The 13,472-nt window shown below is 36.7% G+C and overlaps 1 protein-coding gene across 4 annotated transcripts in view; it reads right to left on the reverse strand.

Annotated features, from left to right (window-relative positions):
* Positions 1 to 13,472, reverse strand: part of FARS2 (phenylalanyl-tRNA synthetase 2, mitochondrial) — a 623,068-nt gene that overhangs the window by 399,782 nt on the left and 209,814 nt on the right. The gene's annotated exons all lie outside the window — the stretch shown is intronic.

Genomic DNA, 13,472 nt, shown 5'->3' on the forward strand with positions numbered 1-13,472 from the left:
GTGATCCATGGTCCAGGACAGATCTCTCCTATAAGGGGTTCAGGCTCTGAGTCCACACAGATTCCAGAGGTGACTGACCTCAGAGAAGCAGAAAGGATGTGAGGTGATGAAATTTAAAGATATTTTTTGAGTATGTAAGGCACTGACGAGGAAGTAATTAGGTTTAGGTTCTGACCACAAGGCCCTTACTTACACTCTAACTGGGCAGGAAAGGCCCATGAAAAGATTACTGAAAATATAGGATAGGAGAAGTGTCAAATCAGTAGTGTGAGGAATTTTCCTACTGGCTTAATGGATAGAGCACTGGGTCTGGAGCAGGAAGATCTGAGTTTAAATCCAGCCTCAGATACTTACTGTGTGACCCTGGGCACGTTAATTAACTCTGTATGCATCAGTTTCCTCGTCTGTAAAATAAGCTGGAGGAAAAAAATGGCAAACCACTACAGTATCTTTGCCAAGAAAATCCCAAATGGGGTCACAAAGAATTGGAAATGACTGAAACAACTGAACAACAATGAATACATTCAGAACATATTGTTTATATTTTATATACTCATGTTGTTTCTGCAGATAGAACATAAGCTCCATGAGAGCAGGGATTATTTGTGTTTTTGTATCCTTAATACTCAGCACAATGCCTGGCACATTGTAGGAAATCAATAAAAGCTTGCTAATTGATTCAACCCTCAAATACTCACTGATTCATGACTGTCTGAATTCTGTCCCAAGCAGCTCGGATAGCTTACTGGCCCTGATATATTCCACAAGCATTACAGGAAATGAATCAACAAATGGGTAAAGATCACTGTTCAAAAGGGTATGATGGGGGCTACTGTGGCCTTCAGGACTATCGTAATTTAGCTCCCTTAGGAACTGATAAAAAACACTCAACTAATAGCCCATGGTTAGTGTGGTGCCTAGCCTTGACCACCAGACAACTGTATCTTCCAAAAGAGGCAGATTAGAGTCTTAGGATGGTTGTGCAAGAATATTAAGTGAGGACTATCAGATACAGCAGTCCAGATATCAGTGTACCCACTTTATCCTTTCAATGCTATAGCAATCAATGAATGAGTATTAATTAAGCACTAACTGTTCAATAGTAACTATGCTAGGTTGTGGGTATATAATAAAGACAGAAAAGAAACAATCCCTGCCTTCAGTGAACTTGCATTCTATGGGAGGAAAAGCAATGTACACTTGAAAATATACACATACGTAAGGTAATTTCAGGGGCTCTAATGCCTGGAAAGGTGGCTGAAGCCAGGCGATAAGGGGTGTTAAATGCCAACCAGGAAAGTTTGTATTTTATCCTAGAAGAAACAGGGAAAGGTCTACAAAGGAGGGACAATGCTTCAAAGCCCAGTTGCTGACACAACTGCATTGTCACAAAGCCATCTGAACAGTTTCATAAAGAATAAACACATGCTTCCCTGTTCCTAGGAAAGGCACTTTCCCTTATTGACTATTTCTCAATAAAAAATAAGACAAATTGATTATGGCTAGAAAAAATTAAATATTAATTTTTTAAAAGCAAGGAAAGAGTGACAAGGAATATCATTTTGGCATCTGGGCAGAAACATAAGCACATGAGCAATATCAATATGTAATCAACACTGTTATGAACATATGAGCAGAGAACATGTGTGTGATTTGATGAAATCCAACTAGAAAATAAAAAAATGGGAATATGACCTGAGTCAGAAGTGTATTCCCCGAAGTCCATATTAACTCTTGTTGCCTGCAATCACCAAATGTAGTTAGCTCCAAAAGAGTACTGGTAGCATCCCATACTCTGGACCCTTTTTGAGTCACCTCTTCTGTACCCAATGTTCTAAGGACCTTATCTAGTAGAAGCAAACCCTTGACTATCATTCTTGCTTCCCTTCATAATGCTTTTGTAACTTCAGAGAGGCAGCAAGGTGGAACAGAAGACTGGCTGGCTTTTGCATCAGATGCCCGGGATTCAAATCCTGACTCACTTACTTATATGTATGACCTCAGACTAAGTCATTTACACTTTCTGAGGTTCAGTTTCCTCACCTATAAAATGAGAAGGGGACAGAGGTTGAACTAGATGATTTATATGGTCCTTTCTCACTATAAATCCTATGATACTAGGGCTGTCACATTTTCTGCTCTGAGTCTAAAATATAGAATCTTTCAAATCAAATAATGACCGATCTTGAGCTAGAAGGGATCTTTGGGACACATAACTCAATTCTTTTCAAGATCAGTCATTTAATCCAACCATTTTACAGATAAGGAAACTGAGACCCAAAGAGATTACCTGACTTGTCCAAGGGTTACATGAGTAATAAATGTCAGAGGTAGAAGAGCTCTATCTGGTTGAAGTTTGCTTTCTCCCTTCAGACATCTCTCATACCTATCTACCCCTCATGCTAACAAAGAAGAGAAACACTTGATGGGAAACAACATTAATCTTCCTTATACTTGTACTCAATTCAATCTGTTAATTTCTCATCAGCCTTAGGAACAAGCCTGGACAAAAAGGAATATATGATAATTCCATTCCCAAGATATGCCAATTTATACATCTAGATTTCAGTATCTGGTATGAATTTCATTTAATCATATCATTTCATGCACAAGCATAACAATTCAGTAGTTTCCTGAGACTGTGAATTTCAGTTCAGTATTGATACTGTACTGAAGCTAACCTTAAAATATGATAAAAGAAAAATAATCTAGAAGCACTAGGTTTACCCACAAAGAATCATAAATGATTTCTAAGTTGTCATTTTGCAAGGTAGAAATTAATATGGAGTCATTATGGAACATATCACTTACTTGCCTATAAAATTGCAATGTTTCCATATGGCAAGGTTTCATAAATGGCTGAAACAAAACTCTATTATATGAAAATATTTGTGATTGCTTTAAAGTGAAATGAGCAAATTGATTCTGCCTTTTTTTTTAACTGATCATATTTACAATTAATTGATTTTGTCCCATAACAACCTAAGTCAGGGTTCTTTGTCTTTGACTTTGGTTCAGAAATTCAGCTGGCCTGTAATGAGTTAAGATTAGAAAACTAGTTTTCCTGCTAATCACTATACTATTCTTGTTATCCTCGGGGGACATGGGTGAACACCAGGGAATCTGGTCTACTATTTTTACACCACCAAGCTATGCTTCAAGGATGTCTGGTTTATTATCCAAATAAGTCTGGTTCACTATTTCTACCCTTACAGGTAGACCCAAGCAATGAATATTTCTTAGTCATAGGAGGGAAAGAAGGATTGTTGCAAGTCCCTCATTCCCAATTTACAATCAATCATATTTTCCCCTGCACCTTGGATTTGTAACTAATCACACTGATTTCCCCATTTATGATGTTGAGCTCTTGCAAACAATCATAACTTGTTCTCCACCTACAAAGTCCTGTTCCTTGTTCTGTACTTCCCAAAAACTATAAAAGGGAGCTGTTCCCATCACTTGGGGTCTTAGCTTTGCTGAGGAAGCTGAGATCCTATTAATTGGTAAATTCACACTTTACTAATAAATTGATTATGCCTGGAACTTTGTGCCACAGTTTACCTTACTTGACAGTAACAAAAGATTTTAATAAGGTGTTTTCTTCTATAAAACCAGTATTATAAATCAAATCTTGCTGCTATACAATGAATCACTTACTATTGCCTGGTTTAGATGGAATAGGGGTTAGGAAATACTTGTGTTTTATATATATAAATATATACATATATATGCGCATATATATATATATACACATAGATACATATATATACATATCATATATGCACACATATACAAACCCTCACTCCCCCACTCCACAGACATGTATGTCATATATATTTGTTACATACATATTATATATAGATATGTTTTATATTATATATATGTGTATATCATATAATAATAATATATATAATATTACTCTTTCTGAGCTTCAGCTTCCTCACTTGTAAAATGAGGAGGGGTTGAACTAGATGACTTTTATGGTCCTTTCTCACTATAAGTCATATGATACTAGGGCTATAACTTTTTCTGTTCATGAGTATGTATGTATATGTATGTGTGTGTGTGTATATATATATACACACACACACGTATGTATGTATGTGTGTGTGTGTGTGTGTGTGTGTATTTGTTGTTGTTGTTGCTATTGTTGTTTGGAAGGCAGAACACTGTCCTACCTTGCTCATGAACTGGATTTGGATTTGGAATCTGAGGTTTAATTTGCACTGAGTGACAGCAGCTGAATGAGTGTACAGAAATCCAGGACAGAGATTCTTTTATTTTTTTTCACCTGATGCTACTGAGCTCAGAGACATAATATGCATTTTTTTCCCAAGAATGTTATAATAACTGCACAAAAAGCTCTATTCAGTATCTCATCATAGTGTTAACATGACCCTTGGTTTGGGAAGGATTTAACAATCACCACAACAAACTACAGAGGCTTTGAGTAGGGGTTTGGCCAAGCAGAGATGGAAAAGGCCAGTCATCAGAAGGCTGGGCCATAGCTCCTGATTAAGCAGTGGAGGGACTGAGACCTACTCTAGCAAGAGTCCACAGCAGTGAAATCACAAATCTTTGAAGTGCTGAAATGAGTATGACAGCAGAGGTAAGTGCTACGTGTGGAGGCAGTCCCTTACTCAGAGCAGTTTAAATTCTATAGGACATCAAACTCTTCCATGTGGCATTAACATTTTAAACAAATTTCTGTCAATCTTGTGGGATATACATTTTGGGTTTTATGAAGGGAAACTGTGGCCAGCCTGGCCCTAGTCCTGATTCTGACCAATCCTCTCAGCAGAAAATGAGATAATCAGGTATCCTTTGCAACCAGAATAGTGTTGAGTTCCCTGTGTTTCTATTCAATTCCAAAGAGGTTTGTGAATAGACGATGCAAAGAAAAGTAATTGGATCACAAATTTAGAGCAGAAATAAACCTTAGAGATCATTTTGTCCAGTCTTCTCAGTTTACAGATAAAGAATCTGTGGCCCAAGAAAGGTTTAGTGACTTACCCAAAGTGACACAAGTAGCAAGTAACAGAGCTGGGATTTGAACCCAAGTCCTCTGATTTTCCAGCATTTTTTCCATTATCCCACACTGTTTCCCATCTGCAACCAAAGAAAACCTACATATTTAATAAGACATGGGTCAATAAGTGACATGAACAAATATAAACTTAGGCCAAACCTGATTCCCTTTCTGAAAAGTGACAGAGACAGTGGAAGATTAATATGATCACTTCCTTTTGGGGCCAGGAAGGGAAAGGCATATATAATACAGGCAACCAAAAAATTGAAAATGGAAAGAGGAAGGCTGAGAAGATAGTTAACTCAAAGGCTCCCATAAGAATTTGGACAGAAGTACAAAACAAGTGGTTTGTTCTTGGGAAACTGAAGGTCAGAGAGAGATTTATTCCATAATCATTGAGTATCTCCTTACCCATTGCCTTGATGTTTACAACTGTCTCCTAATTGGTTTTCCTTCCTCTAGTGTCTCACCATTCCAGGTCATCCTGGCCATCCACCATGTCTGGAACACACTCCAGGCTCACCTCACTTTCTGAGACTACCTCACTTCCTTCAAGACACAACTCCAGCACCTCCTTCTATATGAATCCTTTCCAGATACTTCTTTCCAAAATACATTCTATTTAACTGCTTTGTATTTCATTTATAATTCTTTGTAACCACAAAAAACATTGCTATGAATATTCTGGTGTTTCTTTTGTGTCTTTGACCTCTTTTGGACATAAGTGTAACAATGAGCTCTCTGGATCAAAGACTACAACGTTCTTTCTACTAGACCACACTGCTCATAAAAAACATACTGAACCCATAATAATGAGCCTTTGAGTGTCATAAGTCTAACTTAATTGATGAATGTCTAGAAGCAATGGACAAGATAGAAGAAAGAGCCTCATGATGATACTAACAAGATTTCTCTAAGACCTCACGGATCTCCTCCTTCAGTAGCAGAAGCCATCATCTAGTTGACCACAAATCTGACTGTTAAAGCTCCTAAACTACTGTAAGAATAACAAAATATAAAGTACTAACTAAGTCTGATAGCGAGAAGATGATACTGCAAGACCAGACAATTCTGAATACAATTCTCCTAAAGATCAAAGTGACTGAAAAGATGCAAGCTTAGTTAAATCTATGAAGCGAGTCTTTATAGAGAAGAATCTAGCAGAACACAATCTATGGAGAGTCTCTAAGAGTGCCCCTTTCTCTCCCTTCTATGGTAAGCGTTTCTGGTGCTTGAACAAGATGCACATCAGCTTTATAATGATGTTCTAATCAGCTACCTAACTTGAATGAAATACATGTCTGTAAGGTCAAGTAGAAAGAGAGAGAGAGAAATGATTCAGCAACAAGAAAAAATGTTCATATTCCTGCCATGGGAGAATCAGGAACACCAAAAATATCTATGTATGCCACAGTTTGAAAACACTAGAGGGCAGAGGCAGGAATGGTAGCTCAGAAGAGAAACACTCTTTCCCTAAGTCTGGCTCAGAAGAGTGTTTTTATGTCTCTTAATCTCTGAAGGAGTATTCTTTTTGAAGGCTAGGGTGACTTGGAGAGTCTCTGTTCTTTCTCTACCTAACCAGAAGTTTCAATATTGTCCTCTAATAACAGTCCAGTGGGACCCCAGAACAGGTAGCAAAGGGGGCAGTAAATAAAAAGTCTATGTGGCTGAACAGGAAGGTCATTGAAGAGCTCAAATTTTAAAAGGTCAGACACATAAAAAAATGTGGGCAAAGAACTGAAGATCACAAAGTTGCAAGATCTTGTAAAAACTGCATCAAGAAGACTAATACCCAGTTTGAATTGAGGAATATAATAAATATAAAGACAATAAAAAGAAGGGTTTACAGATTGTTTTAAAATTATGTTAGGGACAAGAGGAAAATACAAGGATAGAATCTTCTCTTGTCATGGCTAAAAAGATAATGATAAATGATGGAGAGAAGGCAGAATGATGTACCTCTGATTTTATTCCTGTTTTCTCTACCAAAGAGACTGATTTTTGGATTGGAAAGGACAGAATAAAAATGGCTAACATGTAAATGAAACCCAAGATACTTCAGTAAGGTTGAGCCACCTCCTTCAGACAAACGAAATCCCAGGTTAAGGAAAGAACTTGTAGATATGACTGCTAACTTGGTCCCAGTCACCATCAAGGAATCACAAGAGACAAATGGCTTAGGATGAGAAATGTGTAAATGTTCCAGTTAAAAAAAAAATAGAAGGTAGATGTTTCAAGCTACGAGCTAATGAGATTGACATTGACTCCTGGAAAATTTTTAAACACACTAATAAAGACCTATTTGTGAACATTTAAAGGGAAGATGGTGATGGCTAGAAGTCAGCATGAGTTCATTAAAAAACCAAGTTATAGCAGACTAACCTCATTTTCTTTTCTGACTGATTTAGGAGCATTCCACTGGTATGGTATATTAAGGTATCAGCAATGCACCTGACAAAGGCAGAGTTTTAAACATTGTAAAAAAAAATAGACATGATACAGCCTCTATGGTCTCCAAGTTTGTTATTCACAAGTAGTATGACATGGAAAATACACACTATTTGTCTTATCTTTGTCTCTCAGTGTACAAAGTAACACAGTTTCACACATAGGCAACTAATAAGTTTTTATTTAATGAATGAATGAATGAGCATTTTTTACAAGTACACACACATAAAGACATACCTTAAACAAGGCAGCAAAAACTTTAGAGTGGTAGTAATGATATAGATGGAGAAAGGGGGGAATAAATCACAGAGGAAAATGGTTATACTATACTATACTATACTCCCTAGGATGCGAATCAAGTTGTTTGACAATAATATTGTATAGTGAGAGTCTCCAGACAGATCTTCGACCTATATTGCCTATTCAGAGGAACTCAAGGAAGAAAACTCATTCTTGGCCAAGAGAAATTATACTGTAGGGAGTGGGACCAAGTCTTTTTGAACCCTTAGGAGACCAAGGGTAGATTTTGGAAAGGCTTTAAGTATTCACAATTTCAAAGTTCTTCATCTCAAAAATCCAGCAACAAAATCAGGAGCTCAAACTGCTAATATAAAATATGGTAAGTGGGAGATTATGTTAGTACAACAGGAAAACTAAGACATACTTGTGTTAGCAGAAAAAAATAACTTCCTATAGTATAAAGAGACTTAAGCCCACTCCAAAAAAACAAATGTAAATCACATCTCAGGATATGCTAAACTGACATTAATCTGAATGACACTCTCTGTCATTTTGCCAACAGGCAATGTAGGATCTGTAAGGGAGAAGCTGTAATTGTAGTAGTAGTGGTTGTTGTTGTTGTTTAAATGAATGGTATTAGATGAGCCTAAGTAGATTTTGAAATATTCAAGGTCTGCCAAATGAAAAGATCAGTCAATCAACAAACATTTTAAGTCTTTCTGTGCACCCAGAATTGTGCTGGGCACTACAGATTCAAGTACAAAGAATAAAATAATCTTCATATATTAGGAGTCTTCATTGTAATGAAAAAATTTTAGAGATGGCTCTAAGGCTATACAACATTCAGATTCAACGCTGGGACAAAATGAGGCACTTACAATTAATTGAGGGAATGCATTCTAGGCATGCGAGACTGCTAGTGCAAAGGTGCTACCAAGACAGGAGAGTAAGTGCTGTGACGGAGGTAAAGAGAGAAGGTCAATAGGGCTGGAAGGAGAGGTTGGCACCAGGATATGAAGGGCTTTAGAAGCTAAGCAAAAGAGTTTATACTTTATATTAAAAACAACAGAACAAAAGAGAGATGCAATAGGAAGCCACTGGAGGGTAGCTGAATAGGGGATTGACATGGCCAGATAGTTTCCTATGGAAAAATCACTTTGGCAACATTATGAATAGACTGAAGTGGGGAGATACTTGAAGCAGGGCAACCAATTAGGAGACTGTTGAGATAATCTAAGTGAGAGACGAGGACCTCAATTAAGGAAGAGAACAAGAACTGAACGTAAGAGATGTTGTGGAGGTAAAAACAAGATTTGGCAATTAGATATCAGATACGTGGTATAAGGGATGCTGAGGAGACCAAAATCATGCCAGTATTATGAACCTGGCAAACTAGAAGAATGGTAGTGCCTTCAACTGAAATGAGAAAGTGTGGAAGAGTGGACATGCTGGGGCTAATGAATTCAGTTTTGTACAAGTTGAGTTTGAGGTGTTTCTAGGACAACTAGCTTGAAATGCCAAAAAGGCAAATGGTGACATGAGCCTGAAGTCTAAAGGCGAGAATGGAGATGGTTTATAGACATGTAAGTTGTCTGCATACAGATGACAATTAATCCTACACTAGCTGATAAAATTCTCAAGATAGAGAGTGAAGAAGGAGAAGAGGAGAGCCTAGGACAGAACTCTTAAGAAAACTCATGGTCAGAGGGCATAACAATGATGATCAACACCCAAAAAAGACTGAGAAAGAGTGAATAGAAAGGTGGGAAGAGAGCCAGAAGAATGTATTATCATGAAAACCCTGTGAGCAAAGAGTGTCCTGGAGGAGAAAGCAGTCAAGAGTATCAAAGGAAGCAGATAGACCCAGAAGGCTAAGGACTAAGAAAAGATCATCATACTGGACAATTTAGCTATCACTGGAAACTCTAGATGGAACAATTTCAGTTGAGTCATAATAGTGGAAGTCAAACTGCAAAGGGTTAAGGAAGGTGAGAGAGGAATTGAAGATAGTTTAGATAAAATTCTCAAGGAGTTTTGCTAAGAAAGGAAGGATAGATATAGGACTACAGCTTGAGTGGATGGTAAAGTTTTGTTCATTTTGGTGTTTGTTTTAGGATGGAAGAGACTTGGACATGCCGAAAGGCAGTAGAGAACGTACCAATATATACAGACAGGTTGAATCCTGAGGGAAGGGTAGAGTAGAGAATGACTGAAGATGCAATCTGCTAGAGAAGCAGTAGAGAATGGGATCGAGGACACGTGACCTCTGTCAGAGACCAGGGGAAAGAAGAGAGTAGGAGATGATGCCATGGGGTTTTAAGATGAAGAGACTGAGAGAACAGGGAGCTCATATTAAATAACTTCAATCTCCTTGGTAAAGAAAGTGGTGAGGTCCTCACTTGAGAGGGAGGAGAAGGGGTATGAGGTTTAAAGAGGGAAGGAAATGCTTGAAATCACTTTTGTGGGGAGTGAGAAACAGCATCAAAAAAGAAGTTAAGGTAGGATTTGTTGTTGTTTTTCAGTCATGTCCAATTTTCTGTGACCCTATTTTGGGTTTTCTTGGCAGAAATACTGGAGTAGCTTCCTATTTCATTCTCCAGCTCATTTTACAGATGAGGAAACTGAGGCAAACAGGGTTTACTAACTTACCCAGGGTCACACAGCTACTAAGTGTCTGAGGCCAGATTTGAATTCAGGGAGATGAATCTTCCTGCCTCCAGGCCTGCCACCTAGCTACCCTTAAGGTGGGATAATAGATAACATAAATTTATTATGTACTCAGAATGGTGATGATACTTCCTCTTGCTGCATCCAACAGATTGTGAGTAGCAGCAAAGGAGGTGAACGGTGGGAGTAAATCCAGGGCTGAAATGTGACAAGAGATGAGCAGCAAGATTTGAGAGCAGAGAGCCTCATCTAGTTTTCTACCCTCTTAATTTATTTAATTTTAATAAAATAAATCAGGGACAGTTAGGTGGCGCAGTGGATACAGCACCGGCCCTGAAGTCAGGAGGACCTGAGTTCAAATCCGGTCTCAGACCAACCACTTGACACTTACTAGCTGTATGACCCTGAGCAAGTCACTTAACCCCAATTGCCAAAAAATAAATAAATAAATAAAATAAAATAAATATATGGAATGATAGTCTCATCATCCTGATAGTAAGATCCAAGGGGCTCTCAAATCAAAAGCACATAACAGAAGACCCACAAATACTCAATTGCAAACATTATCTCTGTATTTTTCCTTGCAAAGTATACATAGTAGCTTAATAAATGGTTGCTGAATAAATAAACAAATCATAAATGAAGGTTAATTAAATGGAATGTTAGACTACTAACTGTTTTCTCGATACCATGCTCTCCTGACTTATACAAAGACACTGTGGTATTATGATAAGAGCAGTGAATTGTAGATCAGATGTTTCCATTCCGAGTTTTAGCTTTAGACCTATCACCCTATGATTTAATTCTGAGATGATCTACTCAACTCCTGGTCTAGACTTCTATTTCTACAGCCCAATTTTGGGAGATAATTTTCACCACCCTCTTCCTCCCTTATTCCCACTCCCTTCTAAGGATTATCAAAACATATTAAACCATTCTTGAGGCCTCTGTCCAATAAGACTACTTCTATAAGACCTGATGTGATAGAGTTCTGAGGAAATACATGTATCATCTTCCCACTCTAGAATACAAATGGTTTTTCATTCAGTTCCTTATGATTTCTTGCTCACATGTACCTTTGTATGTTTGGATTTTCAGAGTTTCTAGATCTTTTGCCAGGAATGTTTTAAATTCTTCTATTTCATTAATAATCCATTTTCCCCCAGTAAGAGTGCACTCAGTTTTGCTGATAAATTATTTTTGGTTGTAAGCTTATGTTTTTTTTCCCTTCTGGAATACTATTTCCTAAGTTCTCATTTATAGTGGTAGCTGCTAAATCTTGTGTGATCCTGACTGTGGTTCCTTGGTGCGTTAGTCTTTCTTTCTGGCTTCTTTTACTATTTGTTCTTTGACCAGGAAGTTCTAGGTTTGGCTATAATATTCCTTGAAGTTTTCATTCTGGGGTCTCCTTCAGGAGGTGGTAAGTAATGGATTCTTTTTCTGCTTTGTCCTGTGGTTCTAAGAGATCCTTTATGATTTCTTGAAACATGATTTATAGGCTGTTTTTATTTTGGTCATACTTTCCAGGCATTTCGATGACTCTTAAATTTACTCTCCTCAATTTGTTTTCTAGAACAATTGTTTTTGCTACAATGTAAGATATGTTTTACATTTTCTCATTCTTTTTTTCAGTATTTTGAATTTGTTGAAAGTAAATAAGAAGAAGTTCTTGGGCGGAGATTTCATCAAAAAAAAGTCACCACATTTTTAAAAAATCACCATTTTTAAAAGACTATTTCTGGGTCACCAGAGAATACTGTGACTTTATTCTTTAAAAATGACAAAAAAACCTAGAAAAAGAACAAACTAAAAATCCTCAATTAAACACCAAATTAGAAATATTGAAAACCAAAGAAAAAATTAAGAAAATTGAAATTAAGAAAACTATTGAACTATAAATAAAACAAGAGCTGGTTTTATAAGCCAATAAAGATAAACTTTGGTTAATTTAATTAAAAAAAAGAAAGAAGAAAACCAAATTACTAGTATCAAGAATGAAAAAGGTAAATCTACCACCAAGGAAGAGGAAATTGAAACAATAATTAGGAACTGTTTTCCCCAATTGTATGCCAACAAATTTGACAATCTTAGTGAAATGGATACATATTTACTAAAATATAAATTGCCCAGATTAACAGAAGAGGAAGTAAAATACTTAAATAGCCCCATCTCAGAAAAAGAAATTGAACAAGCCATTGATGAGCTCGCTAGGAAAAAATCTCCAGGGCCAGATGGATTTACAAGTGAATTCTAGTGAACATTTAAAGAACAATTAATTTCAACACTACATAGACTATTTGGGAAAATGAAGAAGGAGTCTTACCAAATTCTTTTTTATGATACAAATATGGTGTGATACCTAAACCAGGAAGAGTCAAAACAGAGAAAGAAAATTATAGACCAATTTCTCTAATGAATATAGATGCAAAATTTTAAACAAAACTTAGCAAAGATTACAGCAACTTATCACAAGAATAATACACTATGACCAGGTAGGATTTATACCAGGAATGCAGGGTAGGTTCAATATTAGGAAAACTATCAGCATAATTGAGCATATCAACACAAAACCAACAGAAACCACATGATCATCTCAATAGATGCAGAAAAAGCTTTTGATAAAATACAACACCCATTCCTATTAAAAACACTAGAAAGCATAGGTATAAATGGAGTCTTCCTTAAAATAATAAATAGCATACTAAAATCTTCAGCAAGCATTATATGTAATGGGGACAAGCTAGAAGCATTTCCAATAAGATCAGGGGTGAAACAAGGATGTCCATTATCACCACTGTTCAATATTGTACTGGAAATGTTAGCTTTAGCAATAAGAGAAGAAAAAGAAATTGAAGGTATTAGAATAGGCAAAGAAGAAACAAAGCTATCACTCTTTGCAGATGACATGATGATATACTTAGAGAATCCTAGAGAATCAAGTAAAAAACTACTTGAAATAATAAACAACTTTAGCAAAGTTGCAGGCTATAAAATAAACCCACATAATCATCAGCATTTCTATATATTACCAACAAAGCCCAACAGCAAGAGATAGAAAGAGAAATTCCATTTAAACTTACTGTAGACA

Source organism: Phascolarctos cinereus, unplaced genomic scaffold (assembly GCF_003287225.1).
Source record: "Phascolarctos cinereus isolate Bilbo 61053 unplaced genomic scaffold, phaCin_HiC Scaffold_4;HRSCAF=312, whole genome shotgun sequence".
Classification (NCBI taxonomy): Eukaryota; Metazoa; Chordata; class Mammalia; order Diprotodontia; family Phascolarctidae; genus Phascolarctos; species Phascolarctos cinereus.